The following is a 27,767-nucleotide window of genomic DNA, read 5'->3' as shown; positions in this document are numbered from 1 at the left end:
AAGCAGTTTTTGTTTTTCATAGTAGAAAATTCAAACTTACCTGCAAGAGGCTAGTTTTCTCTTAAACTAAAGAAAGGAGGGTCTTAATAGTGAATGACATTTCCTTGTAATTTAAAGAAAATGAAAAATACACAGAGAGGCCTTAATGGTAAATACTAACCCAGTGAAGGCACATCTCAGTGTGGCCTAGGGACACTGGTTTCTCATCAGTTCACCTGCAGGGATAGAAGTAAAGAACCAGAGCATCAGTAACCACACCAGCCTGAGACTGCCATATGTTAGTCTCTGAGCTGTGGGTGGTATCAGATCGCATTTATTTCTTAGTCAAACATTTGGCAGTATACAATATGAAGAGAATGGAACTAATAAATTTTAGGCATTATTACCAGAATAATGCTCATTGCTGTATATATAATCTTTCGTCTTTGACATCAGTGAAAAAACTGCAGATTGTTTACTAATGTGAAAGCCATAAATTTTAGTAATTTAAGAAAAAATTTAGCCATCTTGTGGAAGTTATTACACCCTTCACAGAGAATATGGTGCCCAGTGTTAAACACAGAACAAAAAAGGTGAATCTGGAGGAGTGTGTGCAGCTCAGGAGCACATCTGTCAGGCTGTTGATTCCAGATTTACCACAGGGTGTCAACCCCCAAGTGCCCTCGGATTGCAGGAACCCTACTAATCCCAGCATCTAAAGTACGGAGGAATCAAGTGCCATGTACCTTTTGTGAGGGGAAACGTTTGACAAAAAGCAAAGGATTTTTCCACGTTTCCAATCACAAAAGAGATCAGAAACACTTCTTTGACTTGGACTTGTTAACAGCTTGTGTCAGTGTCTCTGTCACATTTCATGTGATTATTAGGCGTTAAAACAACCTCCTAAATGCCTGAACATTTTTATAGCGGTGCTGTTGTCTGGTGAGGGTGCTTCCTTGTTTCAGGAGTGTGTCAGCTGATGAACAGGATAGGAAAAGCCTAGTTGTGATCATAGGAATAATTCTCAATCCAAGGAGAGTATGCTTTCTTCAGAATGTTGTTCATGATCAGAAGGAATCTTGAGATTTGGGTTTTTTTAAGATTCAAGAAAGATTATCTGCCCCAGTGTTATTGATGAGAATACTGAAGCCCAGAGAAAAGAAGGTAGTTCCCCGTGTCTCAGACCTCGATCAGCACCCTTCCCTTGCTCTCTGCTGTCTCCCTGCTTTTGCTTGCTGTACGTTTTAAAAGCCGCTCCAAACAGCAGCCCAGATGATTCTTGTAAGCTTGTCAGTTATTCTGGTTTAAAATGTAATTTATTCTACATTTTTTTCCAAAGCATTATATTTTACTTTTTTTTTCCTGTAATACTTTGTTATTCTTCAATTTTGTTGCCATGATTCCTTGGCACCTGCAAATTCTGGAAAACAATTACTCTTTATTCTTAATAAACAATGTTTGTTAACAATTTATAGCCTTGACACTAGACAGAAAGAGCTTTCACTGGTTTGCTTTTGTGATCTTTTCTGAATCTAAAGGAAACAGTGTACAATCTAGAAATTAAAACACGTGTGTGTGTGCGCTCTTTGTTGAGTTTGGAGAATGATTTGAGTTGTGAGCTAAATAATATGACAGGTTGATCTTGGATATCTTTTTTTAGCTTTCTGCAAAACCAGTTGTCCATGTTTTATATACCTCTACTAATAACAAACTCATAATTCTGAATGTGCTTTTTTTTAAAGCAGCTTTTACTTATATTTCTGTGATTGACTTAATGACTACAAAAGCCCGAGAAACTAATGACTGAGGTGCATGTTTAGTATGTGCTGTCTTGAGTATATTCTTCTGAGGCAATGATTTTTCTTTAAGAGGTGAACTTCCAGACCGTATAAGACTTCTTATATGGATTAATATAGTATTAACTTATTACTGGATTTGATACTTCACAGTAAAGAATTTGGTCCTTAAACTGGAAATAAAACTTGTTCTTTGATTCCTTACTTGCCTCAATTTCCAAAATCTCTAAAAGTGGCAAAGAATCCTAATTTCCTTCCCAGGAAAAGTTGGCATTTCCTATCCAGTCACGTCCAGACTAATCATAGTTATGATAAAAAATAAAATCATTATATTTTCAAGTGAATATTCAAGGGAAGAACGAAAAAAGACACGTTTAGTCTTAGCTTGCCTGCAGGATCCAGGCTGCTGCCTCCAGTCACTGCAGTGACCGTGAGGTCTTTCGTAGTACAGTGGGCTGTCAGAACACGCTGTCTGTTGAGGGACAGGATGCGTCGGTAGTGGCCACAGCTTAGTGAGGATGGGGGTGTGGGTCTCATGAAAGGGGCACCCTGAGGAGAAAGCAAAGGAAGGCAAAACCTCTTGAGTTGTGCAGTCACACAGATCAAGGAGCCAAAGAAGAAGAAAAGAAGGGTAGTTATCACTGCAAATAGTCACAGAGCAATTTTAGTGTTATTTAGGATCAGGAAACAGCTTTTATCTAAAAGTTGTCTCACTCTCCAAGCTTTGTCATACTCTGTAACATCTGGTGCCTGCAGGTCACTGAGCTGGTACATTCCTTCTTGAAATATTTGGAGTATCTGCTGTTTGCTAGAAGGAATTTCCATCAAAAATCTCGATATTGAACCATGCTTTTCAAATCGTGTTCAATGCTTCCATTGATGACTTCATCTGGGATTTGTATTAAGCTTTGTATTAAGCCGTGTTTTGGAGAAGCGTTCACAGGTTTTGAACCCAAAAATAGTTTTGTCAGTCTGTTATGTGTCATGCCCCAAGGACAATTTAGCTCCGAAAATGTGCACAAGTACTCGCTGCAACTAACTCAAATGTATGGCCTCCGCCTTTCGCATTCATTGTCTGAAAGCAGCCTTGCATTCTCAATCAGTTTTTAATATTAAAAAAAACCTTGTGATAGGAGAAAAAACCTTCTAAGGTGGCTCCCATGGATCCTTGCTTCCCAGTATTCACAATCCTGTATCATCCCCTCTCCTTGAACGGGAGCTGGAGCTAGTGACCTGCTTCTAATGAATAGAATATGGCAAAAGTGACATGTCTTTTCCTTGATTAGGTGACAGAAAGACTTTGTCTTCTGTCTTGCTTGCCTTCTGTTTCTGTCATGCTTTCCTGCTCTGATGGAAGCCAGTTGCCATGTTCTGAGATGCTCTGTGGAGAGGTCCATGTGACAGGAAACCGGGGTTTCCTGGCAACAGCAGAGTCCCCCAGTCTAACCACATGCAAAGAACTGAATCCTGCCAGCAACATGTGATGGGTCAGGAGGGGGATCCTCCCCTCACTAGAGCCTTGAGATGACCACAGAAAACACTTTGATTATAGCTTTTGTGGGACCTTGATCCACACCCAAATTACTCAGAAACCCGAGATAAATAAGTCTTGTATTAAGCTGCTAAACTTAGAGGTAATTTGTTATGCAGCCATAGATAATACGAAGCTGGAAAAGACAGTGGCGGTTCCCAATTTTCACTCCTGGGGTAAAAGTATTGATGAAATCTAACATGATGTTTTATGTTTGTGTAAGAACTATCAGTGCAGTGGGCACATCTTAAACCTGGCATCATGGAATGAGGAGAGCTGGTGTTCCTCTTGCATGAGTACAAGTCAGCCATTTTAGCCTCCCAACCACCAGTAAAAAAACTTAGATCCATTCCCTCTCAAGTATGGCAGAAGATACTGCAATTTGATTCTGCATTTGAAATGTAAATAAAATTACATTAAACCCTAACTCTTGAATAGTGTCCCTTTTAAATCACTCATCAAGTCTCCTTTGAGTAAGGTGAATCTATCTTAAAATGAATAAAGGATAAAATTCTATTCAACGTCTATATAGTAGTCCCATAATTTAATCAAAATCTTTCATATTTCCAATCATATTCACACTCAGTTTCCTAGACTGCAGAGTTAGTATCATTAGCCCACTTGCAAATGTGATCCTTGGGAAAACTGACTAAGAAAAGCAGTGGAGCCCCACTTTGAAACTTTGAAAAAAAGTTGGAGGGGACTGCACTAAGAAATAAATCTTTCATGTCCAGAGCCACCCTACAACCCAAATTGAGAAATATAACCAAAACATTTCTATACAGAGATTTTTCTGTTGTGATGAAAAATAAACTGATTTCCTGGAAGAGAATACTCTTTTTTTTTTTTTCCCACTCTGGTCAAAATGATGGAAAGGCCAGACCAACTCCACAAAGTTTTTTCTTTGTGAAATTGTTTTCACATCTGGCTGACAGCCAGCCACAGCTACCTGCTACAAAGATAAAATTGTATCTTTTCTTGTATCTGTGTATAAATATTTCCTTTGAATTGGAAGCTGCTATTGCTGATTTTGTTTTGCCCAGTGGGTAGAATTATGTCCTAAATCCTTTTCTAATGTGAATGCGTCAGACCTTAGCCTCCAGAAATAGGGTAGTACCTGTTGCTTTGGAAGCTTGACGTTTTACCCTAATCTCTGCAAGAGAGGCACCAAATGAATCTAGTCTTCCCGTTTGCCATTCTTAATTGCTAGATGGCAGACACTGACTAGGCTTGAAGTTTTATGGCTTTTTCTGCAGGATTGGGAAAAGGGCCTACCTTTCTGCTAGGAGCCTGTGGTTTAAAGTAATCTACCACACACACGCTGTCCAAAAACTCCCCTCTCCTGCTATAGCTCCCTCCTTTCGTGAGGATACAGTGTTTGGTTTTATCTTCCCATTACCCACACTCACAGGTTTTTTGAGGAAATACTACAACACCAAACCAGGTTCTCTGAAGAAACTCCCAAAGTTTGTCCATGAAAATGAGGGAACTTCTCTGATTGGTACAGATCAGTGCTAGGCTGAGAGGTGTACAGAGCGACTGCCTTTATCAAAAGCCACGTCTTAAAGGATATGCCAGGGAATGCTTCTATTATTTTATAAATATATATATATTTTAATATTTACATATATTTTACACGTGTAAATATATATATAGTTTGTCATGCAACATGTATCATGTGTCAGCCATGTCACACAACATGTGAGGTCCTAGTTCCCCGACCAATTGAACCCACACCTCCTACATTGGAGGCAGAGTCCCAACCACTGGACTGCCAGGAGTGTCCCAATACTTCTGTTTCAGGCTGACACTTTCACCTCTCCACCCTAGAAAAACAGCTCGTTTCTCTTCCTCTCATCAGATAGGCAAAGAAAGCGCTTGCATACTTTTTAATTACAGGCAGACATAAACCTACAATTCTAGAGTATTGATTTGTTGGACTGTAATCTACACACTGAACTGCATTTGGCAGCATGCCAGGTGTGTAAAGTTGGAATTTAATGACAACGTCTCAGTAGCAGCCCCAGAATTTTGTACAATACCACTGTCGAATACTAATGTAACGGTAGCCAGAAAACAAGTAGAGAAAAAAGCTGCTTTCTCAAGTTACCTTTTTTTCTCTTTCTTGGATATGGAGCAACTGAAAGCAATTAACTATTTCATGGAAACTTCATCTCATAAAGAAATTTCAGTCAAAAGCAAACCGTGGTCATTGTTGCTATGTTCATGGAACTTTATCAATCAACCAAAGGCAAGTTCATTTTTGACACTTTAAAACATTAATTATACTGCCTACTTATGAAGTTTTTTCCTGAAGAAGTTATCAAGCAATTTTACCTTCTGAAAATATAGATGTCAGAAGTATTGTGAATGACATCACCATGTGATCACATTTCTGGTTCTCATCATTTTCAAAATGGAGTTCCATTTCCTTTTAATTAGAAAGAAGAGTGATAAAATCTAATTTTGAAAAAATGACCTTTCTTATCCTGAAGAATGGGATTTCTCAAACTCAATACTGTTAACGTTTTGGGCCACATGATCCTTCATTGTAGGGGAACCACTCTGTGTGTTATAGGATGTTTAGCGGTGTCCCTGACCTAGGTTCCAATAACACCACCCCCATTTGTGACAATCAGAAGTGTCTCCAGGTATGGCCAAGTGTCCCCTGGAAAGAGGAGTCAGAATCAATACAGGTAAGAACCACTGCTTAAAGAAACTGAAGGGCTTTTAAAAAATAACTAAAAGCTGTTGAATTCTATGTTGAAGAAATACTTCACCTACTCAGCCATAAAAAAGAATTAAATTTTGCCATTTGCAATGATATGGATGAACCTATCAAACTCAATGGCACCCCACTCCAGTACTTTTGCCTAGAAAATCCCATGGACAGAGGAGCCTGGTAGGCTGCAGTCCATGGGGTCGCTAGAGTCGGACACGACTGAGCGACTTCACTTTCACTTTTCACTTTCCTGCATTGGAGAAGGAAATGGCAACCCACTCCAGTGTTCTTGCCTGGAGAATCCCAGAGATGGGGGAGCCTGGTGGGCTGCCTTCTATGGGGTCACACACAGTCGGACACGACTGAAGCGACTTAGCAGCAGCAGCAGCATCAAACTCATCATTGGTATGGAAGGTATGATGCTTAGTGAAATAAGCCAGAGAAAGACAAGTACTCTATGTTATCACCTATATGTGGAATCTAAAAAGTAAAAATATAACAGAAACACGCTCCCAGATACAGAGAACAAACTAGTGGTTTCCAGTGGAGAGAGGGATAGGGAAGGGGCGTGACAGGTAAGGGATAAAGAGGTACAAACTACTATGTATAAAGTAAGCTCCGAGGATATGTTGTACAGTGCAGGGAATATAGCCAATATTTTATAATAACTTTAAGTGGAGTACAAAATTTAAAACTTTGAATCACTTTGTTGTACACGTGAAAGTAATATTGTAAATCAACTATGTTTCGATTAAGAAAAAGAAATGTTTCAGACTTCTGAAAAGAGGTGAAGAATAGTGAGCACCTACATGCCCAGAACACTGCTTAACGCCCTCCCGGTTTTATTTCCTTCCTTCCTACCTCATCCCCCAGAGGTGCTGAACTGGGTGTTTATGCATACTGTGTATGTATTATACATATACTATGTATATTATTAGTTAGAAGTTGCATACTCAGGGGACTCCCTGGTGGTCCTGTGGTTAGGACTCCACACCGCCAATGCAGGGGCTGCAGGTGTGATCCCTGGTTGGGAACTAAGATCCCACACGCTGCACAATGCAGCACAGCCAAAGAAAAATAAATAGAGGAAGCTTAGTTGCTCAGTCATGTCTGCCTCTTTGTGATCCCATGGACAGTAGCCCACCAGGCTCCTCTGTTTATGGGATTCTCCATTCAAGAATACCGGAATGAGTAGCCATTTCCCATTCCATGGGAATCTTCCCAACCCAGGGATTAAACCTGGGTCTCCTTGCAATGCAGGCAAGTTCTTTACCATCTGAGCCCCCAGAGAAAGTGGTGAAATAAATAGCTAGGTAAATATTTAATAATAAATAAAAGCTTCCTGCTCTGGTCACTTCTTCAGTTCTTCATTGTCTTGTGAAGAATCTAATTAAAAACTTTTCTTTAAAAAGTTACATATTCTATTTCTCACTTTTGTGGTTAACATTCACACTTTCTCGTGTATGTAAGTCTAAAATTATATTTCTACTGTCTTTCTGAAAAGAACAAGAGTCTGCCTTATCTGCATCACTCCTTTTCCATGTTGCATGTTATTTTATTTCTGTGCTGTTCTTTATGTCTCAAAAAAATGGTCCATAGTGACCAATTTTTATAGTGAACAGACTTCTCTCCATGCCTCCTGATTCACTTGCTCTTCATATCTTCTTGCATCCCAGACCTTACTACTGGAATCACTTCCCTTCTGCTTTCCTTTTGAAGTTATTTACTGACACTCTGCCTAGTAATCTGTCCGATTTTTACTTTTCTAAAAGAAAAATCAACTTCTTCCTCATGATTTGTATAATTTATCCGGGTATAAAATTGATATTGACAGTAATTTTCTCTCTGTGTTTATTTTGTGAGTATCTGGCTTCCTTTCTAAATCTAAATTCCTTTATCTATCAGTATAACCTGTCTTTTGCCTCTTACGTGAAGTAAAGTGAAAGTCACTCAGTCGTGTCTGACTCTTTGCAACCCCATGGACTATACAAGTCCATGGAATTCTCCAGGCCAGAATACTGGAGTGGTGGCCTTTCCCTTCTCCAGGGGATCTTCCCAACCCAGGGATCAAACCCAGGTCTCCCGCATTGCAGGTGGATTCTTTACCAGCTGAACCAGAAGGGAATCCCTTTCCCTCTTAACTAATTTTATAATATTCTCCACTATTTTGCCATCACTGTGATGCATTATGTCTACATATGGATTCATTTTTGTATTATTTTTATAATATGTGGGCTTCTTGAATCTGAACATATATGTTTTTATCATTTATAGAAAATTCTTTGTCTCTTAATCTCTTAGTACTCCCAGTTCTTCATATTTTGCATATGCTACATATTCTATTTAGCCATATCTATCTTCCGTTTAACTCATGGTAGTTGGTTTTCTTGGGTTCCAATGAGTCCTTAACTTGATTATATTGCTTATTTCTAGAAATTCTATTTAGTTTTTTTCTAAATAGACCTGCTCCTTTTATGGTATCTTTTTCTTTTCCTTTGTTTTTATTCTCTTTTTAACAATTTCATACATATTTTATATTCTGTATTCCACAGTTCCACTACCTAAATTTCTTGAGGGTTCTTGTTGCCTCTGTTGACTAATGCAAATAGTAGTTGGTTTGCTTGGGTGATTGTTAATTTTCTTTTTATTGTCAGTGCATCTACGAAAAGGCATTGTATCTCTAGGAATTTGATGAAGGCTGGTGTGAGGTATATTTCCTCCAAAAAAGATTTGCATTTTGCTTCTCTGAGATACTCCCAGAGTACTTTCAACCAGGATAAATTTAGATTAATTTTGCATATTGGGATTTTCAAAAAAATTATAAAATTCTCTTTTACTAAAATATAATTTACATTCAATAAAAAGCATACGATTTGTGTCTAGTTGGATGAGTTTTCATAAATATATGCACCCATATAGCCACCATTCCAGTCAATATATAAAACCTTTTTGTTAGGAATTTGCTGGTGGACCACTGGTTAAGATGTGGGCTTTCACTGCCAAGGGCTTCAGTTTGATCCCTGGTTGGGGAACTAAGATCCCACAAGCCACTCAGTGTGGCCAAAAATAAATAAAACCTTTGTTCTCATCCCAAAAGACTCCCTTGAGCCCTGTCTCCTAACCCCTACTAACACTGATTTACTTTCTGTCACCATAGTGTTGATTCATATTTCCTAGAGTTTCATATAAATAGAATTATGTGTTAAGTATTCTTGTGTGTGTACATTTTTTTAATTCAAAATAATGTTATTCCCATTCATCTATGTTGTTATATATATCTTGCTGCTGCTGCTGCTAAGTTGCTTCAGTCGTGTCCGACTCTGTGCAGCCCCATAGACAGCAGCCCACCAGGCTCCCCCATCCCTGGGATTCTCCAGGCAAGAACACTGGAGTCCTACCAGGCTGCTCCGTCCATGGGATTCTCCAGGCAAGAGTACTGGAGTGGGGTGCCATTGCCTTCTTGGTGAATACTTTTTATTACTTAGTAGTATTCCAGAGTTGACTATGCCCCAATTCATTTATTCTTTTTTTGATGAATGTATTGATTTCAATTTTTGGCCATTATGAAGAATGCCTCTGTATACATTCATGCACAAATCTTTCTGTGGATGTATATGTTTATATCTCGGTCAGTGTCAAAGGGAGTTTCCAGGATGACACTAGTGGTAAAAAACAAAAAAAACCTGCCTGCCAATGCAAGAGATGTAAGAGATGGGTTTGATCCCTGAGTCAGGAAGGTCCCCTGAAGGAGGAAATGGCAACCCACTCCAGTAGTCTTGCCTAGAGAATCCCATGGACAGAGCAGCCTGGCAGGTTGCTGTCCATAGGGTTGCAAAGAGTCGGACATGACTGAAGAAACAAACACAGTATCAAAGGATAGGATTGCTAGATCATATGTAAGTTCACATTGAACATTTAAAGAAATTGGCAAACTGTTTTCCCAAAATTGCTGCACCATTTTACAACCTCACCAACAATATATGAGTGTTCCATCTGCTGTACATGCACATGAACACTATAATGATTAGCCATTTTAATTTTAACCATGCTAATGGGGATGATATCACACTGTTTTAATTGGTATCTCCCTAATGACAATTGATGTTTGCATCTTTACAAGCACTTGCATATCTTCTTTAGTCAGCTTTTATATAAATATTTTGCCAATATTTTAATTAGATAGTTTTATTATATGTAATATATATGTATACACACAAACATACATATATCCCAAATATAAGTCCTAAGTCAGATGCATGTATTATAAAATTTTCTGGGTTTTATTCTTTTTTTCTATAAGTATTTTAAACAGAATAGTTCATATTCTGTGTTCATGGATCCTGTTATCTAAACTTTCAGTTGATTGCTGCTGCTCAATAGAAATGCAGTTGATTTTTGTGTACTAACTTTGTAACAATCTTGTAAAACTCATCCTAGTGGTATTTTATAGATTGCTCTTAATTTTTTATGTATACAAACATAACATCTTTGAGTAAAAGCAATTCTAGATCATGTCATTTTATCTTTTTCCTGCCTTATTACACTGGCTAGGACCATCAGTAAGATTGAAATAGAAATGGTGAGACTGGATATCCTGTTAATGGTTTTCATCTTAGGAAGAAAGCATTCAGTCTTTATCAGCATTTAATTTTATTTAGATATATATTTTTCATAGATGCCTTTTATCAAGTTGAGGAAATTCCTTTTATACCTAGTTTGCTATGAGATTTCGTATACATAGGTGTTGAATTTTATTAAGTATTTTCTCAGCATCTATTGAGATGATCATGTTTCTCCTCTTTTTATATGATAAATGACATTGCTTGATTTTTCAAATGTTAAACCAACTTTGCATTCCTGGGACATGTTTACTTGGTTACAATATATTATACTTTGCACATACAGCTAGATTTAATTTCTAATACTTGTTAAGAAGTTTTTGCATCTGTATTTATGAGGAATGTTTGTTTTAAGCCTCATGATATGAGTTGGGAAGTAATTTACTTTCTTCTGCATGTTCTAATTACATGTTAGTGTAATTAGAATTAGTGTTGCTGCTGCTGCTGCTGCTAAGTCGCTTCAGTCGTGTCCAACTCTGTGTGACTCCATAGACGGCAGCCCACGAGGCTCCGCCATCCCTGGGATTCTCCACGCAAGAACACTGGAGTGGGTTGCCATTTCCTTCTCCAGTGCATGAAAGTGAAAAGTGAAAGTGAAGTCACTCAGTCGTGTCAGACTGGTAGCGACCCCATGGACTGCAGCCCACCAGGCTCCTCCATCCATGGGATTTTCCAGGCAAGAGTACTAGAGTGGAGTGCCATTGCCTTCTCCGGAATTAGTGTTATTCATCCTTAAATGTTTGATAGACTTCACTAGTGGAGCCATCCTGCCTGATGTTTTATTTGTTTAAAGATTTTTAATGGGAAATTTATTTTTTTAATTGAGATAAGGTTATTTAATTTCTTGTTTCTTCTTAAGTCAGCTCTAGAATTCAAGGAATTTAAGTACTTTATTTAGGTTGTTGATTTTTTGGCATAACATTTTCTTATTATTCTTTAAATATCTGTAGAATCTGCTGGGATGTCTCTTCCTTCCTTCTTGATAATAGTAATTTGCATCTTTTCTCCTTTGTTTTAATCAGTCCAGTTAAAGGTTTACAACTTTCTTCATGTTTACCAAGGCCCAGACTTTGGTTTATTTTATTTTCTCTCTCATTTGTCCATTTTCTAATTTCATTGATTTCTATTTCTGTACTCTTGTTTTCTTCTTTCTATTTAATTTGGGTTTATGTTGTTATCTTTCTAGTTTCTTAAGGTAGAAGATTAGATCATTGATTTTAGACTTTTCTATTATTAGTGATGTTTCTACTACTGATTTCCAATTTAATTCTTCTGTGGTTAAAAAACACATCTTGTATGATCTCTGTCATTTTAATTTTTAAAAACTCACTTTATGGCCCAGCATAGGTCTCTCTTGGTAAACATTTCATGTGAAATTTAAAAGGATATATGTTCTGTAGTTGTGGGTATATTCTAAATCTTAAAAGCAATCAGAAGAAGAGGCTGATTATATATACACATATGTGTAATGGTCTAAACAAATAATTAGATGGTTATAATCTTCATTACATCATATCTATCGCTTTTCAGTCATTATTAAGATAGGTGTTTTGAAATCTCAAATTGTAACCTAAGACTTACCTATTGCCCCGTTCACTTCTGTCTGGTTTTGCTTCATGTATTTTGAAGTTCCCTTGTAAGTGTACTCATTTAAGATTGTCTTCTTGTTGAATTATTATAAAGCTCTCCACTTTGTGCCTGACAACATAACCACTGTCGTCCTCTACATTGTAACCCTGGCAGTGTAGACCATTTACATACAATGTAATTTTTTGTGGTTAAGTTTTAATTTACCATCTTGCTAATTTCCTGTGTGGCCCATCTGTCCCATATCCTCTTTATTAGTTTTCTCTTTTTCTGATTTCAGTGGAAGTCAGAAATAGATTTAAGGGACTAGATCTGGTAGACAGAGTGCCTGATGAACTATCGACAGAGGTTCCTGACATTCTACAGAAGACAGGGATCAAGACCATCCCCAAGAAAAAGAAATGCAAAAAGGCAAAACAGCTGTCTGAGGAGGCCTTACAAATAGCTGTGAAAAGAGAAGCGAAAAGCAAGGAGAAAAGGCAAGATATACCTATTTGAATGCAGAGTTCCAAAGAATAGCAAGAAGAGAGAAAAAAGCCTTCCTCAGTGATCAGTGCAAAGAAATAGAGGAAAATAATAGAATGGGGAAGACTAGAGATCTCTTCAAGAAAATTAGAGATACCAAGGGAACATTTCATGCAAAGATGGGCTCAATAAGGACAGAAATGGTATGGACCTAACAGAAGCAGAAGATATTGAGAAGAGGTGGCAAGAATACACAGAAGAACTGTACAAAAAAGATCTTCATGACCCAGATAATCACGATGGTGTGATCACTCACCTAGAGCCAGGCATCCTGGAATGTGAAGTCAAGTGGGCCTTAGAAAGCATCACTACAAAAAAAGCTAGTGGAGGTGATGGAATTCCAGTTGAGCTATTTCAAACCCTAAAAGATGATGCTGTGAAAGTGCTGCACTCAATATGTCAGCAAATTTGGAAAACTCAGCAGTGGCCACAGGACTGGAAAAGGTCAGTTTTCATTCCAATCCCAAAGAAAGGCAATGCCAAAGAATGCTCAAACTCCCACACAACTGCACTCATCTCACATGCTAGTAAAGTAATGCTCAAAATTCTCCAAGCCAGGATTCAGCAATACATGAACCATGAATTTCCAGATGTTCAAGCTGGTTTTAAAAAAGGCAGAGGAACCAGAGATCAAATTGCCAACATCTGCTGTATCATGGAAAAAGCAAGAGAGTTCCAGAAAAACATCTATTTCTGCTTTATTGACTATGCCAAAGCCTTTGACTGTGTGGATCACAATAAACTGTGGAAAATTCTGAAAGAGATGGGAATACCAGACCACCTGACCTGCCTCTTGAGAAACCTGTGTGCAGCTCCAGAAGCAACAGTTAGAACTGGACATGGAACAACAGACTGGTTCCAAATAGGAAAAGGAGTACGTCAAAGCTGTATATTGTCACCCTGCTTATTTAACTTCTGTACAGAGTACATCATGAGAAACGCTGGGTTGGAAGAGGCACAAGCTGGATTCAAGATTTCCAGAATTATCAATAACCTTAGATATGCAAATGACACCACCCTTATGGCAGAAAGTGAAGAACTAAAGAGCCACTTGAAAGTGAAAGAGGAGAGTGAAAAAGTTGGCTTAAAGCTCAACATTCAGAAAATGAAGATCATGGCATCTGGTCCCATCACTTCATGGCAAATAGATGGGGAAACAGTGGAAACAGTGTCAGACTTTACTTTTTTAGGCTCCAAAATCACTGCAGATGGTGATTGCAGCCATGAAATTAAAAGACACTTACTCCTTGGAAGGAAAGTTATGACCAACCTAGACAGCATATTAAAAAGCAGAGCCATTACTTTGTCAACAAAGGTCTGTCTAGACAAGGCTATGGTTTTTCCAGTGGTTATGTATGAATGTGAAAGTTGGACTATAAAGAAAGCTGCTGCTGTTGCTGTTAAGTTGCTTCAGTCGTGTCTGACTCTGTGCGATTCCATAGACGGCAGCCCACCAGACTCCCCCATCCCTGGGATTCTCCAGGCAAGAACTCTGGAGTGGGTTGCCATTTCCTTCTCCAATGCATGAAAGTGAAAAGTGAAAGTGAAGTCACTCAGTTGTGTTCGACTCTTAGCAACCCCATGGACTGCAGCCCACCAGGCTCCTCCATCCATGGGATTTTCCAGGCAAGAGTACTGGAGTGGGGTGCCATTGCTTTCTCCGAAAGAAAGCTGAGCACCAAACAATTGATGCTTTTGAACTGTGGTGTTGGAGAAGACTCTTGAGAGTCAATTGGACTGCAAGGAGATCAGTCCTTGGTGTTCATTGGAAGGAATGATGCTAAAGCTGAAACTCCAATACTTTGGCCACCTGATGCGAAGAGCTGACTCATTTGAAAAGACCCTGATGCTGGGAGGGATTGAAGGCAGGAGAAGGGGACAACAGATGATGAGATGGTTGGATGGCATCACCGATTCAATGAACATGGGTTTGGGTGGACTCCGGTAGTTGGTGATGGACAGGGAGGCCTGGCATGCTGCGGTTCATGGGGTCGCAAAGAGTCAGACATGACTGAGTGACTGAACTGAACTGATTTCTTTTGTTTTAGGTTTTTCCCCACCATTATTCCTTTTTTATCTTGACCCTGCCTGCCAATGCAAGAGATGTAAAAGATGCAGGTTCGATCCCTGGGTAGGGAAGATCCCCTGGAGGAGGACATGGCAACCCACTCCAGTATTCTTGCCTAGAGAATCCCATAGACAGAAGAGCCTGGTGGGCTACAGCCATAGGGTCGCAAAGAGTCGGACGCAACCAAAGTGACTTAACACACACACAATACCTTATTAGCTATTACAGCTTTGCCATTTTTTAATGGCTTGCTCTAAGGTTTACAATATACATTGTTAATTTATACAGTCTATCTTCAAATAATTTTATTTCATTTCAGACCTAATGTCAACCTGACACCAGAAGCATTTATTTCCCCATTTCATCTTGTCTACTCTTATTATTATACATTTTATCTCAGTAAGGCCCACAATACATTATTATTACTTCAGCTTAATCAATCATGTTTTTAAAATTTTTTTCAGAAAGGGAAATCTCTTGTATTTACCCACATATTTGCTATCTCCTACACTCTTTCTTCCTTTTTAAAGATCCAAATGTCTGTCTAATATCATTTTTCATCTGCCTGAAGAATTTCCTATGCCATTCATACTACATCTCATAGCATTTACTTGTCTAAAAATCAGTATTTTGGAAAATAAGTTTGCTGGCTGTGTAATAATTTTAAGTTGACTGATTCTCCTTGTCTTTTAGCATTTTAAAGATGGATTATTATTGTCTTCTGGCTTGTATTGTTTCTGACAGGAAGTCTGTGGTCATTCAGTATTTCTGTATATAATGAGCCTCTTTTTTCTGACTACTTTTAAGATTTTTCTACTTTTCACTTTATCTGCATTCTGGTGGAGTCCACAACCTCTGCTGACCCTGTGGATCTCTAGAGAGGCCCAGCAAAGCATCAGTTGGAAGTCTTGGTTACTTTTGTGTTTAAATATGACTAACTGACTTGGTCTGTAGTAAACTTGTCACAGTATCATTTACATTTGCAAATGCCAATAAATCAAGCCAAAAGGCTGGGCACTGCACATTATTGTTTATCTATGTGAATATTCAAAAAACCTACTTCCCTATATTAAAGAAACACAGAATCTGACAGTTATTAAAGTAGTAAACACACATTTTATTAGGAACTGTTACAATAGAGGAAAAGAGACTTCAGTGTAGAACTGGGCTCAACTCCAAATACAGCATGATATAGTGGTGATTTGTAACTATGGAGCAGGTTGAGGCTCAGTGGATGAAAAATTACTAAAACATCAAGGAGAAGGCCTAGTTAAACAGACTTAAACAGGATTCTTTGTGAGGGCAGGGTAAGGTGATAAGACATCATCTGGAAAATGGTGCAGATGTGAGGAATTTGATCAGAGATTGAGAGTGATCAGATATCAAGGATGGAAGGTTTTCTCTAAACTAGCTCAGAATGATTCTTGCGACAAGCAGGTGATGCAGACCTGACAAGGACAGATGCCAAATTGGGGCCTAGAGATCTTAGAGGAGACTGAATAAAATTTAGTCAAGGAGGGAACCTCTGTCATTAACAATAGCAAATACACATCTCAAGTATACACAGAACTTTTTCCAGAATAGACCACTTACTAGGCCACAAAACAACTCTTAACCAATTAAAGAGGCTTGAAATCATGCAAACAATCTTTTCTAACCACAATACAATGAAACTAAAAATCAATAGCTGGAAAATCTACAGAAATGTACAGATTAAACAACACACTGTTAAACAACCAAAGGGTCAAAGAAGAAATCACAAGAGAAATTATAAAATGTCTTGAGACAAACGAAAATGAGAGTACAACCTACCAAAACGTATGAGATGCAATGGAAGCAGTGCTAAGAGGGAAGTTTATAGCCATAAAAGCTTACATTGAAAAGGATCTCAGATCAACTACCTAACTTTACACCTCAAGAAGCTAGAAAAAGAAGAACAAACTAAACCCAAAGTAGCAGAGAGAAAATAATAATAAAGATTAGAGCAAAGGTAAATGAAATAGAGGGTAGGAAAAAATCTTTTATTTCTTCTTACAAATTTTGTGAAACTAAAAACCTTAAATTGGTCACCCTCTCTCAGCCTTTCTGTCCTAGAAAATTCACACCACAAGTATATTCTTTGCAGCTCTGTTTGCTCAACTTGATGATGAAATACTAGACAAACCCCAGAATCTATTAAACTGCCCTTGAGCCCCTTACTCCTTGTTTTTTCTGTGATGTTCATAGGACACACTGTTCTTTTCTACTAGTACTGTACTGAGAACTCAAATAAAAGGGCACATGTAAGAAATAACAAATCCCAGATTTATCAGCACTGAAAGGAATTAAGCCAGAAGGCTTCTTGTAGTGCTCTGGGCAGTTTTTGGAAGGAGGAGGAGAAGGACAACCTGATCAGAAGGTAGGCAGACTTTCCGAACAATAGGAAGACTTGGATCACAGAGGGATTCCTGAAGCTGGCAATGAACAAGGAGCCTGCTTTGTGTTTGAGTAACTGTGAGCAGCCCTCTTCTTGTAGCTCCTCCAGGCAGGAAGGACTGCACAAGCCTCCTTGGAAGGTCTCACTCACCCAGGCATGTTTTTTAAAAAATTCTGTGATGATAAAGGGAGTAGAATGTGGGTGCCACATTATTAATTCTGATTGCTCAGAATATGCTTATATACTTTCATACACATCCAGAATCTAGGATCTCACACCATCACACCTTTTCATAGTGCTGAGCTGGAGATGAAAGGGAATAGAGCAAGTGCCAAGGAAGCCAGAAGAGATGAAAGGATTCGTTTCTTCAAATAACTCCAAAGACTTGAGAGACTCAAATTCTGCTTGATGGAGTGAATGCTGCAGATCACATCAGCAATCAATAAGACAGAGTGTATCTCCAGAGAGCTTTGAATAGGAAAACAATGAGCCCTAGCCCCGCAAAGTTGGGGCTTCTTTGATCTTGGTCATTATGTTGGGAGTGCTACCCCACTGGGGAGACTGTTCCTTCTCAACCAACAGAATGGGCAAAGTTTTACAATTGATCACACAACCACCTTCACACCTTTACAAAGAAAGCAATTGTATTAGTCAGGACTCTGACTTGGATATAACACAGCCTGATATAAATCAGTTAAGAAGAAAATGGAAATTTATATGACTCACATGGATGGGAAGAATATAGGAAAACGTGCATAATACAGAAGTTCTGCAGGAACCCGGGCTTCAGAGGCAGCAACCTGGGACCTGACACTTTCGTCTCTACACACAGCTGCTTCCCAGTGTTAATCTCATTCTCTCTTCCTGTAAGCAGGCTTCCTGCATATGGCAAGTACATGCTAACATTCTCTCAGCACCTTTGTTTCAAAGGTAAAAATGTCCCAGGAAGGAATGTCACGGGCTGATTATTGTACCACTTCCTGAAGCCAGTGGGTCAGCATATTCTAATGGGCTCGGTCTTGGTCACTTGCCTGCCTCGTGGTGTGCATGGACACCCTCACCTGGAGTAGGAGGAGACTTTCCTAAAGGAAAAGGGTGTGTGGGTGCTTTTACTGGGAGAGCAGAGCAGACATGCTGAGTGGCTGTGGTACAACATGATGCTCTATCTGCTCTTAGGTGCTTTTTGTCTTTTATCTTCCCCACACTTCCCACACAAATGGCATTAAATAATGTCCTGGATGCTTCATTTACTACTTAGGGCATGCGGTTGGTAAAAAAAATTATTCCCAAGACAAATGGATGGTAACCCAGAAGCCCAGAATTGAGATGAGAAGTTGCCTAAGGAAATTCAGGGAAAGGGTTGAGAGAGAGGCATGGAAAAAGCATAAGATCAGGGCAAACTTTAATATTTATTGAGCACTTACTAAGATTTATTAAGTGCTTACTCTGTTATAAACTTTACTCTGCCTTTTCTTCACACCTCTATTTCACAGGTGATATAACTGAAGCTTAAAGAGGTTAATCAACATTCAGAGGCCACACAGCTCCTACCTGACTGTGTAAGGAGTTCCAGAGCCCATTCTCTCAATCAGTTTTCCACATTGCCTCTCAGGTGAACTAGATGTCAAAAAGACTGGAGGTTAAGCAACGAATGGGTGGGTTATTGGAGTGGGTGCTTTTTACTTTCATATATTTTCTAGATTTCTTTTCATGAGTGTATATTACTTCCATAATTAAAAGCACCTTGTGCAGAAAACAGTGGCACTTGGGCTATGGCTGTGAATCTGCTCTGAACTCACTTCCAAACCCTGACAAACTTTCTTTCCCCAGCTCTGGGCCTCAGTCCTAGATCATATCTGTGGCTACTGACAGCTCAGATTTCCTGGGATCTTTTTCTGACCTCCACTCCCAGGCTTCCCTGGTGGCTCACATGGTAAAGAATCTGCCTGCAATTCAGGAGACTCAGGTTTGATCCCTGGGTCGGGAAGAGTCCCTGGTGAAGGAAAGGGCAACCTACTCCAGTATTGCCTGGAGAATCCCATGGACTGAAAAGCCTGGTGGGCTACAGTCCATGGGGTTGCAAAGAGTCAGGTACAACTGAGAAACTAACACTTCCCAGGCAAGCAAGGGGACCAGTTTCTGGAACTAAGTTAGGTGAAAAGACTGGATCCATGGATGCAGAATCCAAAACAGAAAGGAACCAGATCAGATGGTCCAGGAAGCCAACAAGTTCCAGGCACAGAGTCCAAGGCATGGGACGAGGACAACCACCTGGGGTGAAGGAAGGGCTGACAGAGCCCAGGTGAGACAGCCCAGCTGACGCAGGAGAGGCTGCCACTCAGCCAAGCTGAGGCAGGGAGCGCGAGCATCATGGACACTGCCCTGCCTCCATCTGCACCCTTTCCTCTGGGGAACTACCCCTTGCCAGGGCACAGTGTCAATAGGGCCTGTCCCTCCCGAGCAGAGTGTTAGAAGGACTGAGGACAGATGAAGCGCATGCTTGCTCATGGGGACACGTCACTGTTTCTGATGTCACAGCCCCAGAGCTGTGCTCCTTCCCATCTGACCCAAAGACTGCTGCTTCCACTTTTCCCTCAGTTTGCGTAAGTTCGCCAAAGTCAGTCTCTCTTGCTTGTAACCAAAGAACCCTAATAGATACAACTCTGTTTGAATAATATAATTTTGCTCTGACAAATTAATAATCACTTAGTCCCACTGAGTGCCACGATCTGTGCTGAGCACTGCCACACGTGCAGTCACTTCAGTCTTGTCTGACTCTTTGAGACCCTGTGCACTGTAGCCTGTCAGGCTCCCCTGTCCATGGGATTCTCCAGGCAAGAATACGAGTGGGTTACCATGCCCTCCTCCAGGGGATCTTCCCTACCAGGGATTGAACCCACGTTTCTTAAGTCTCCTGCATTGGCAGGCGGGTTCTTTACCACTAGCGCCACCTGGGAAGCCCCAACACCCTTCTACCGAGGCCCAAGCCAGAGCCCAGGATCCCACAGGACCTCGTGTGTCCTCGTGGTGTTCCCTTGAATGTGAAACAGCCACATTCGGGTGTCAGTTAGTGACAGCTTACGGTGAGTGGTGCTGCAGGATTCGTGGTCGCTGAAGATGCAACTCCAGAACCAAAGACAGTTTCAGTCACTCAGAGCTTTGTGTAGATTTTTATTTAAAGTGAAAATGAGAGAAAAAGCTCTGACATAGATATCAGAAGGGGACAGGAGAGCACCTGCCTCACTAGTTTAAGCGGGGCCTGTATACTTCTCAACTGGCTGCTGAGAACAGATAAAAAGAATACCTCAAGGTTGTAAGAGTTCCAGCAGAACTTTCCCAAGGCATGCGTCCTGAGATAACTTTGGCACAAGATTAGCCAGGGAGAACAGTTCCTGCAACGTCCCTCGGCTAGATATACTGTTGCCGTGTAATCACGGATCTGAGGCTTGAGAAACAGGTTCCCAGTCAAGATTTGTTACAATTATAATCATTAACACAGAGCCCAAGAAAAGCATTTCCATGAGTAAGACATTGTGCTGTGTGATTATTAGTTCTGCGACCTAAAGAAAGGCCAGTTCTTGGACAAAATACATTGTTGCACAAGGCTTAAAGGAAAGCATGAGCGAACATGTTCCCCTCCTCCTTAAAGGGGCCTAAGCTTTCACTCAGGATTTCCCAAGACAGCTGGAGATAGGACTGTGGGCCCGGCAGACGAGACACTTCCTGGGGCGGTGCCTTAAGGTGTTAGAGAAGTTCAGCTGAGTCTTGAAGAAAGCTTCATCCCAGCACCTAGCAAACAAGATGGAGGTGGGAAAATTTTGCCGATTGATTGATGATTGCTCCCAGGGCTGGCCCACAAAAACAGAAATTTCTCCTCACCTGAGCCAGCCAGTCTCCAAGCAGCCCTGGCCAAAGAAAGGGGTGAGGTGCCCAGACTGAGAGGGTGGAACTCGAGCTTGAGAGGCCGCCCCGGCCCTGGAACTCAATTTAGAGTTCCTTCCTCTGGCCTGATTTTAACCTCCATTAGCCAATTTGTCTCCCGTTTCCACCTCTCTTCCCTCAGACTTTTCTCCTTATGCAGATGCTGATCCTGCCTCCTCCTGACTCCCTGGCAGAGAGACCCAGCCCTAGGCCCTCCCCGAGTCCTTTCCTTAAGGGTGGTGCCAGCTCACCTGAGCCCGCCAGGTGGGCCTTGGGCCACAAAGAGGGGAGTTCTGAGGAAGTCATTAGTCTTCCACAGGGAACATTTAAATATAATCTTCCCTTAAAACGTGTCTTACTGAGAAAACTGGTTCAGACTGAAAGTAATGTGACCAAATGGAAAAAACTTTTTTAAAAAACAAAGGTTACAAAAATATCAGAACTGATAGTTGCACAATGACACTCAAGAGGGGTGGGAAATTCAATTTTAGATGTAACTCAAAGTAATACTCACACGTTTCCCCCCATGCCAGCACAGCACTGGAAAGTGAAAATGTCACATGGCTGGTGGCCATAAACAGACTCTGGGTGCCCTGAACCAACAGCCAGCCCAGCATATCCACCAGCAGGTCAGCCCCATCTGGTGCCCAGTGGTCGTCTCCCATCAAATGATCCCATTTTTTTAAGCCAGTATCATTTCAGTCTGAGGCTGAAACAGCCAGTGGAGGAAGGGACACTATTGAGATTTTAATCTCACTCACTGGGGGTAAGGAGGAGTTGGCCCCCTTCTCCAAGGCACTGCCCTCTTGGACCAGAGGGAGGCTCACCTTTATCTCTACCATAGGCCTTTATGAATTATCTTAATAATCATTCATTACATAAGCAAAACATGTGAGTTTTAGCAAATGAAAATGTTGACAAGCAAAAGTGAAGACTACACATGTCCAACCACTCTGAGATTACCACTCTAGCTCTTTAGTGTGTAGCCTTCCAGATTTTTTTCCATGTACGGAAAAACTACAACAAACCTAGACAGCATATTAAAAAGTGGAGACATTACTTTGCCGACAAAGGTCTGTCTAGTCAAAACTATGGTTTTTCCAGTAGTCATGTATGGATGTGAGAGTTGAACCATAAAGAAGCCTGAGCACCGAAGGATTGATGCTTTTGAACTGTGGTGTTGGAGAAGACTCTGGAGAGTTCCTTGTACTGCAAGAAGATCAAACCAGTCCATCTTAAAGGAAATCAATCCTGAATATCCATTGGAAGAATTGATGCTGAAGCTGAAGCTCCAATCCTTTGGCCACCTAATGCGAAGAGCTGACTGACTAGAAGACCCTGACGCTGGGAAAGATTGAAAGTGGGGGGAGAAGGGGACAACAGGACAAGATCATTAGATGGCATCACCCATTCAATGGACATGAGTTTGAGTAGGCTCTGGGAGATGGTGAAGGACAGGGAAGCCTGGCATGCCACAGTCCATGGGGTCGCAAAGAGTCGGACACGAGTGAGCAACTGAACAAAAACAACAGCAGATTTGTACATGAATTGTTTTTACCGAAGTGAAGTCACATTTCACGTTGATTCTTTCTCTCAACTTTTGTTTTGAAAAACTTTCAAACCTTCAGTAACTTGAAGAACTAATATAACAAGGATCTGTAAGAATTTCATCTAGAGTCATAAGTTGGCACCATTTTGCTACATTTGTTTTGTCTCTGTCTCCCATACCGATATCCAGATGTAGATAATGTATGCCTCTATATACAGATATCTAGTTAGTGAGATCTATATAGATAAATATAGCAATGCAGATATATAAATACATGTTAATCAAATGGAGTAAGTTGCACACAGCACAACCCTTCCCCCCTAAATACCTTAGCATTTCTCCTAAGAACAAGGATAGTCACCTACACCACTGCCATACAATTACCACACTCACAAAATTTAACACTAATATAATACTATTAACTAATATATAGCCCATAGTTCCCTAATCACCCAATACTGACCTTTATAGTTAGTCACAGGTTGAGTTCTTTAGAAACCATACATATCGAGATGGAGTTTGGGGCACAAGATGCTTATCAGGCATCTTACACCTGTGAAAGGGAGCAGGCGGAAGCAGGATCAGGCAGAGGAAGAAGTTGAACTTCACAGTCCTGGCAAAGCCTCTTTCTACTCTACGGGGAAACTCTGGAAGGAAAACTGCCCAACAGCGTGTCCTGTATGGAGCCAGTCACTCCACAGGGCTGCCCTGGGAAGGGCCTGGCCTGGGGGCAGGAAGCTCTCTCGATGGAGCAGCTCCAAGGTGCCAGCTGCTGGCCACCCTCTGTGGTTGGGGAGCACACCTCCTGATCTCCTAGAGATGGACCTGTGATTCCCTTTAAAGTCTGGATCCAATCAAAGGTCACTTATTGCACTAACTTGTCACGTCTCTTGTGTCCTTCACTGTAACACTTCCTCCACTATTTTTGTCCTTTAGGATATTAACACTCTGAATGGCCCAGTCAGTTGTGTTGTAGAATGTCCTTCAATCTGGATTTGCCTGCTACAGAGTTTCCCAACCTCCTTTGTTCAGCCAGCAGTCTCCTTTTCATTTTAATAAATTTCATGTCGTGTAACAGCCAAACTGATCAGCCGATTCATCCAACTGGTATCCAATCCTGGACCACAAACTGCATCTGGTAGTAACGGTCCTTAGGTCTCTTTCCATCTAGCACAGTAGTCTTTTCATGTGAGTAAACCTCGCGGAGAGACCAGACTGCATGGCCTGCAGACCCCGTCCTCTGAGCTGTCTGACTGCTTCCGTGTGGGTGCTCTACCCTCTGACTTCCAGTGATCAACCCATTGGGCTATCATAGGTGATGATGTGGACTTTGTGAAATACATATTATTAATACCTGATCAACGTGCACTCTGAATCTTGAACCAGGGGTCTCTCACCAAGCTGCCAGTGCTCACCGTCCCCTCTCCTGTTTTTACAGCTCCCTGTCCTCTTTCAGTATTTACAGACACTGATGTGCCCAGTCACACCCAAGCTCCCAGTAGGGAGCAGCAGAGTAGGTGTCAGGGAGGAGGGCAGCCGTGTTCCCACCCTGAGTCTGTCCTCACCGTTGTGTGTGACTCAGGTAACACCTCTGACCTCTCCTCTCATGGAACACACAAATACTCCTTGCCCAGATTAAGCCAACTTTCAGAGAAGGTCACACACCAGCCTGCTCCTGCCACCCCTGCCCAGCTCGCCCTCCCTCCAGTGACTGGCAGGCCTGAGCTCAAACGGCAGGAACAGAAAAAAGGCTTCAGACCCCCAAGGCTGAGCTCCAGGAGCCTCAGCTGGAACCTGCCACCGGCAGACTGACTTGCGGGCAGGCCAGGCCAGGCCACTTTAGATTAGAAGAGGCCCCTCCAAGTTCAGAGGAAGCAACCCGCACACGCCAAGGATCCCACACAGACCAGGTGTGAAATGACTGAGAGGAAGCCGCAGTGTCGAGCTCTGGGGCCCAGGGGAAGTCCATTCCTCTCTCTCCCCAGAGTTTTAGGGGGTGGGGAGACTTGAAATGAGGAGCTACTGAAGTCTCATAACCGGGATTCCCGTGGTTAAATAGTGTGAATATTTTCCCTGGTGGAACAGCCCTTTGCAGGTTTGCCGACCAGAGGCCCTGTGGCCTGGTCAGATCTGTTCGTTTAGCCAGTAGCGGGTTGCTGCTTCCATGGGAGCATTAGTGCCATGTACCTCCTCTCCCGTGGGCCACAAACACCACCACTCTCTATTGTCTCAGTTCAGTCCTGTGCTCAATTTCACTCCCTGCCCAGTCCCTGGAGGAACTGAGATTGCAATCCCGGAGGCAGGCGCTGCTCATTTTAACATGTCCTCCAGGCAGCAGGTGCTGGCCCCAGGCTGAGAATGGAGACTCCGGCCCCCAGAAGGGGACTGCTGCTCAGGACTGCAGCCTGAGTGCCCTCAGCTGTCTGCACCACCTGTGGTCTCATTCCTGGAGATTCATCCTTGAGGTTAAGTGCTGATTCCCTCAAGAATGGAGGAGACCTATTTCCTCACTAACAGTGTGATATAAATTGGTTCATCAAATATCAGGAGAGAAAAAGGAAGGACACTGGCATCTATTAAGAGTTTGCTCTGTGCCAGGTACTGGGTATACCATCCCAGTTAGCTTCCCTGACACTGTAAGATAGATGTTATCACACTGTACAAACTGGAAAACCAAGACAAATTCGCTTCCCCTGAATTGCACAGACAGTAAAAACACAGCCAGTTTTGAACTCTGATCTACACGAGAAGCTGTGCTCCTTCCTCTCCCCATACCATGCCGCCCTGAGCACCTACCGTGTGCTGGACACAGAGCGAGACACAGCCTCTGTCCTCAGCCAGTTCCCAGCCTGGCAAGAGGAGTGTTAGCTTGTGAGTGTGGCCTGCACTCTGCCCTTTCTCCTTCACCCGAAACTCAAGCCAAGGTTTTTCAAAGACTGGCAGCTACCATTGGCAGGACATGAGGTGATTTTAGGTGAAACATAACATGAACTATTTTGTTTCAGAAGCTACATATTCAGTATAAAAATACAGGTACTTCATAAATACATGTTTTCCAGACATTGCTGCAGATGAGGCCCCAGGGGTTGGCCCTGTGAGGTCCATGTAAGGCCAGAGACAGGAGAGAAAATTGCTGCTTGTAAATCAGTGGGACACTGTGCCCCTTCCGGACAGCGGGTCCTCACCATCTCCTCCAGGCACCTGCCCCTCCCGAGGTTGCTGAAAACAAGACTTCCTCTTCAAGTCCAGGACCCCTGCGGCTCACTGCGGGCCACACCTGGTGACCTCTCTCCCGGACTTGTTCCCCAGCCTGTTTCAGCTCAGGGAGTTGGTTTGGGAGGGCAGCCAGGTCTCTCGGGCACTGCTTCAGACCCAGCACAGCCAAGGGGGGAGTGACAGTGCAGGAAGGACTCGCCACTGCCCTCTGCCCAGCTTAGAAGGAGTCACTGAGAATTTACCACTCCCAGTCCTGGGACCCTAGTCATCAAACATGTGTGCACACACATGCATGCAACATGCATGCACACACATGCACATATGCACTCCAGCCCTGCCATCATCACTCTTTAGCAACCACAATACAACTAGGACAGCATTCTGGGAATTCAAGACTCCTTGGAAAGGGAAATAGCTATAAATGATTGAGAGCAGTTCTCTTGATAAGAACTCATCAGGAGGCAGAGATGTCAGTTAATTAAAAGAATAAATTGGGGTCTTCTCTGGGCCAGGGCATCACCACCAAGCCAAACCAGTGCCCCACAAACTGTGTGATTCCCAGAGCCCTTTGCAGACACTTCCTTTCCGGAAGGAAGGGAGAGCTGTGCTCCCATTGCCAGGGTTAAGGAGAGGAGAGAATAAAAGAGACAGTCAGAAGGACAGAAAGACAAGGCAGAGATGCTTCTTAAAAATTCAGCTCAGAGGAGAGGCCATGTAATCAGACTAAGAAGAGCTGACATTTCTCAAGCACTTGCCTTACAGCCCCCAGGTCCTGTTCTAAGCCCTATAGCCATATTATCTCATGTAACCTTCACAACCACCCTGTGGGTTGGTTCTGGTATTTTCCATTCTCTATTTTACAAACAAAGTAACTGAGACTCAGATGGGATAAATTATTTGCCACAGGTCCTACTGGTGAGAAGTAGAGGGAAGGTCTACTTTCTGTGGAGACTTTGGAAACTCTAAAAAGGGCCTAACCATGTTGTTTTGTTTGAAATTGCAGCATTAAAAAGCCCCATTCTTTAAGACCAAACTCGTCAAAAATATCTTACTAAATTACAAACAAGAAGGCTGAGTGCCGAAGAATTGATGCTTTTGAACTGTGGTGTTAGAGAAGACTCTTGAGAGTCCCTTGGACTGCAAGGAGATTCAACCAGTCCATTCTGAAGGAGATCGGTCCTGGGTGTTCTTTGGAAGGACTGATGCTGAAGCTGAAACTCCAGTACTTTGGCCACCTCATGCGAAGAGTTGACTCATTGGAAAAGACTCTGATGCTGGGAGGGATTGGGGGCAGGAGGAGAAGGGGACAACAGAGGATGAGATGGCTGGATGGCATCACTGACTCGATGGACATGAGTCTGAGTGAACTCCGGGAGTTGGTGATGGACAGGGAGGCCTGGCATGCTGCGATTCATGGGGTCGCAAAGAGTCGGACACGACTGAGCAGCTGATCTGATCTGAACCCCATTTTCAGTGCTGAAGACCTCCAGGCTGAGTCTGTAGGACTGAGTTGGAGCACAAAAGCAGAGACACCATGTGATCTTGGGGCTTCACATGGCCTAAGAAGAGCAGTCTGTACCCTGGGGTACACCAGGGAGGGCTGCAGGGCTCCCAAAGGGAAGGCGAGCCAAAGGCCCCCACACCCCAGGATGCCACAGCTGTGGCCCCACCAATGTCCCAGTGGTGCGGCAGGAGTCTCCCCGCTAGGCCCATCACAGCTTCCACTGGCCACCTGCATCTCTGCAAGCAGTATGCCTGCCGGGAGCAGGGAGGGTGCAGGGAGAGACCCTGTCTGTGAGCTCCGTTCCTCCCAACTGCAGGAAGGCAGGGACCGCTGT

General features: G+C 42.1%; 1 long non-coding RNA gene across 1 annotated transcript; it reads right to left on the bottom strand.

Moving 5' to 3' along the window:
* Positions 1–1,967: 1,967 nt before the first annotated feature.
* On the bottom strand, positions 1,968–25,615 carry LOC147353151 (uncharacterized). The gene is made up of 3 exons (XR_015145439.1): positions 25,510–25,615; positions 23,177–23,266; positions 1,968–2,324 (listed from the first exon to the last, which is right to left on the bottom strand). It is a non-coding gene; the product is annotated as an uncharacterized LOC147353151 (long non-coding RNA).
* Positions 25,616–27,767: the final 2,152 nt, after the last annotated feature.

This window comes from Bos grunniens, chromosome 18 (genome assembly GCF_055505025.1).
Source record: "Bos grunniens cultivar Pamir isolate PY7600 chromosome 18, Bosgru_T2T1.0, whole genome shotgun sequence".
Classification (NCBI taxonomy): domain Eukaryota; kingdom Metazoa; phylum Chordata; class Mammalia; order Artiodactyla; family Bovidae; genus Bos; species Bos grunniens.
This window is presented reverse-complemented; position numbering and strand designations above follow the sequence as displayed.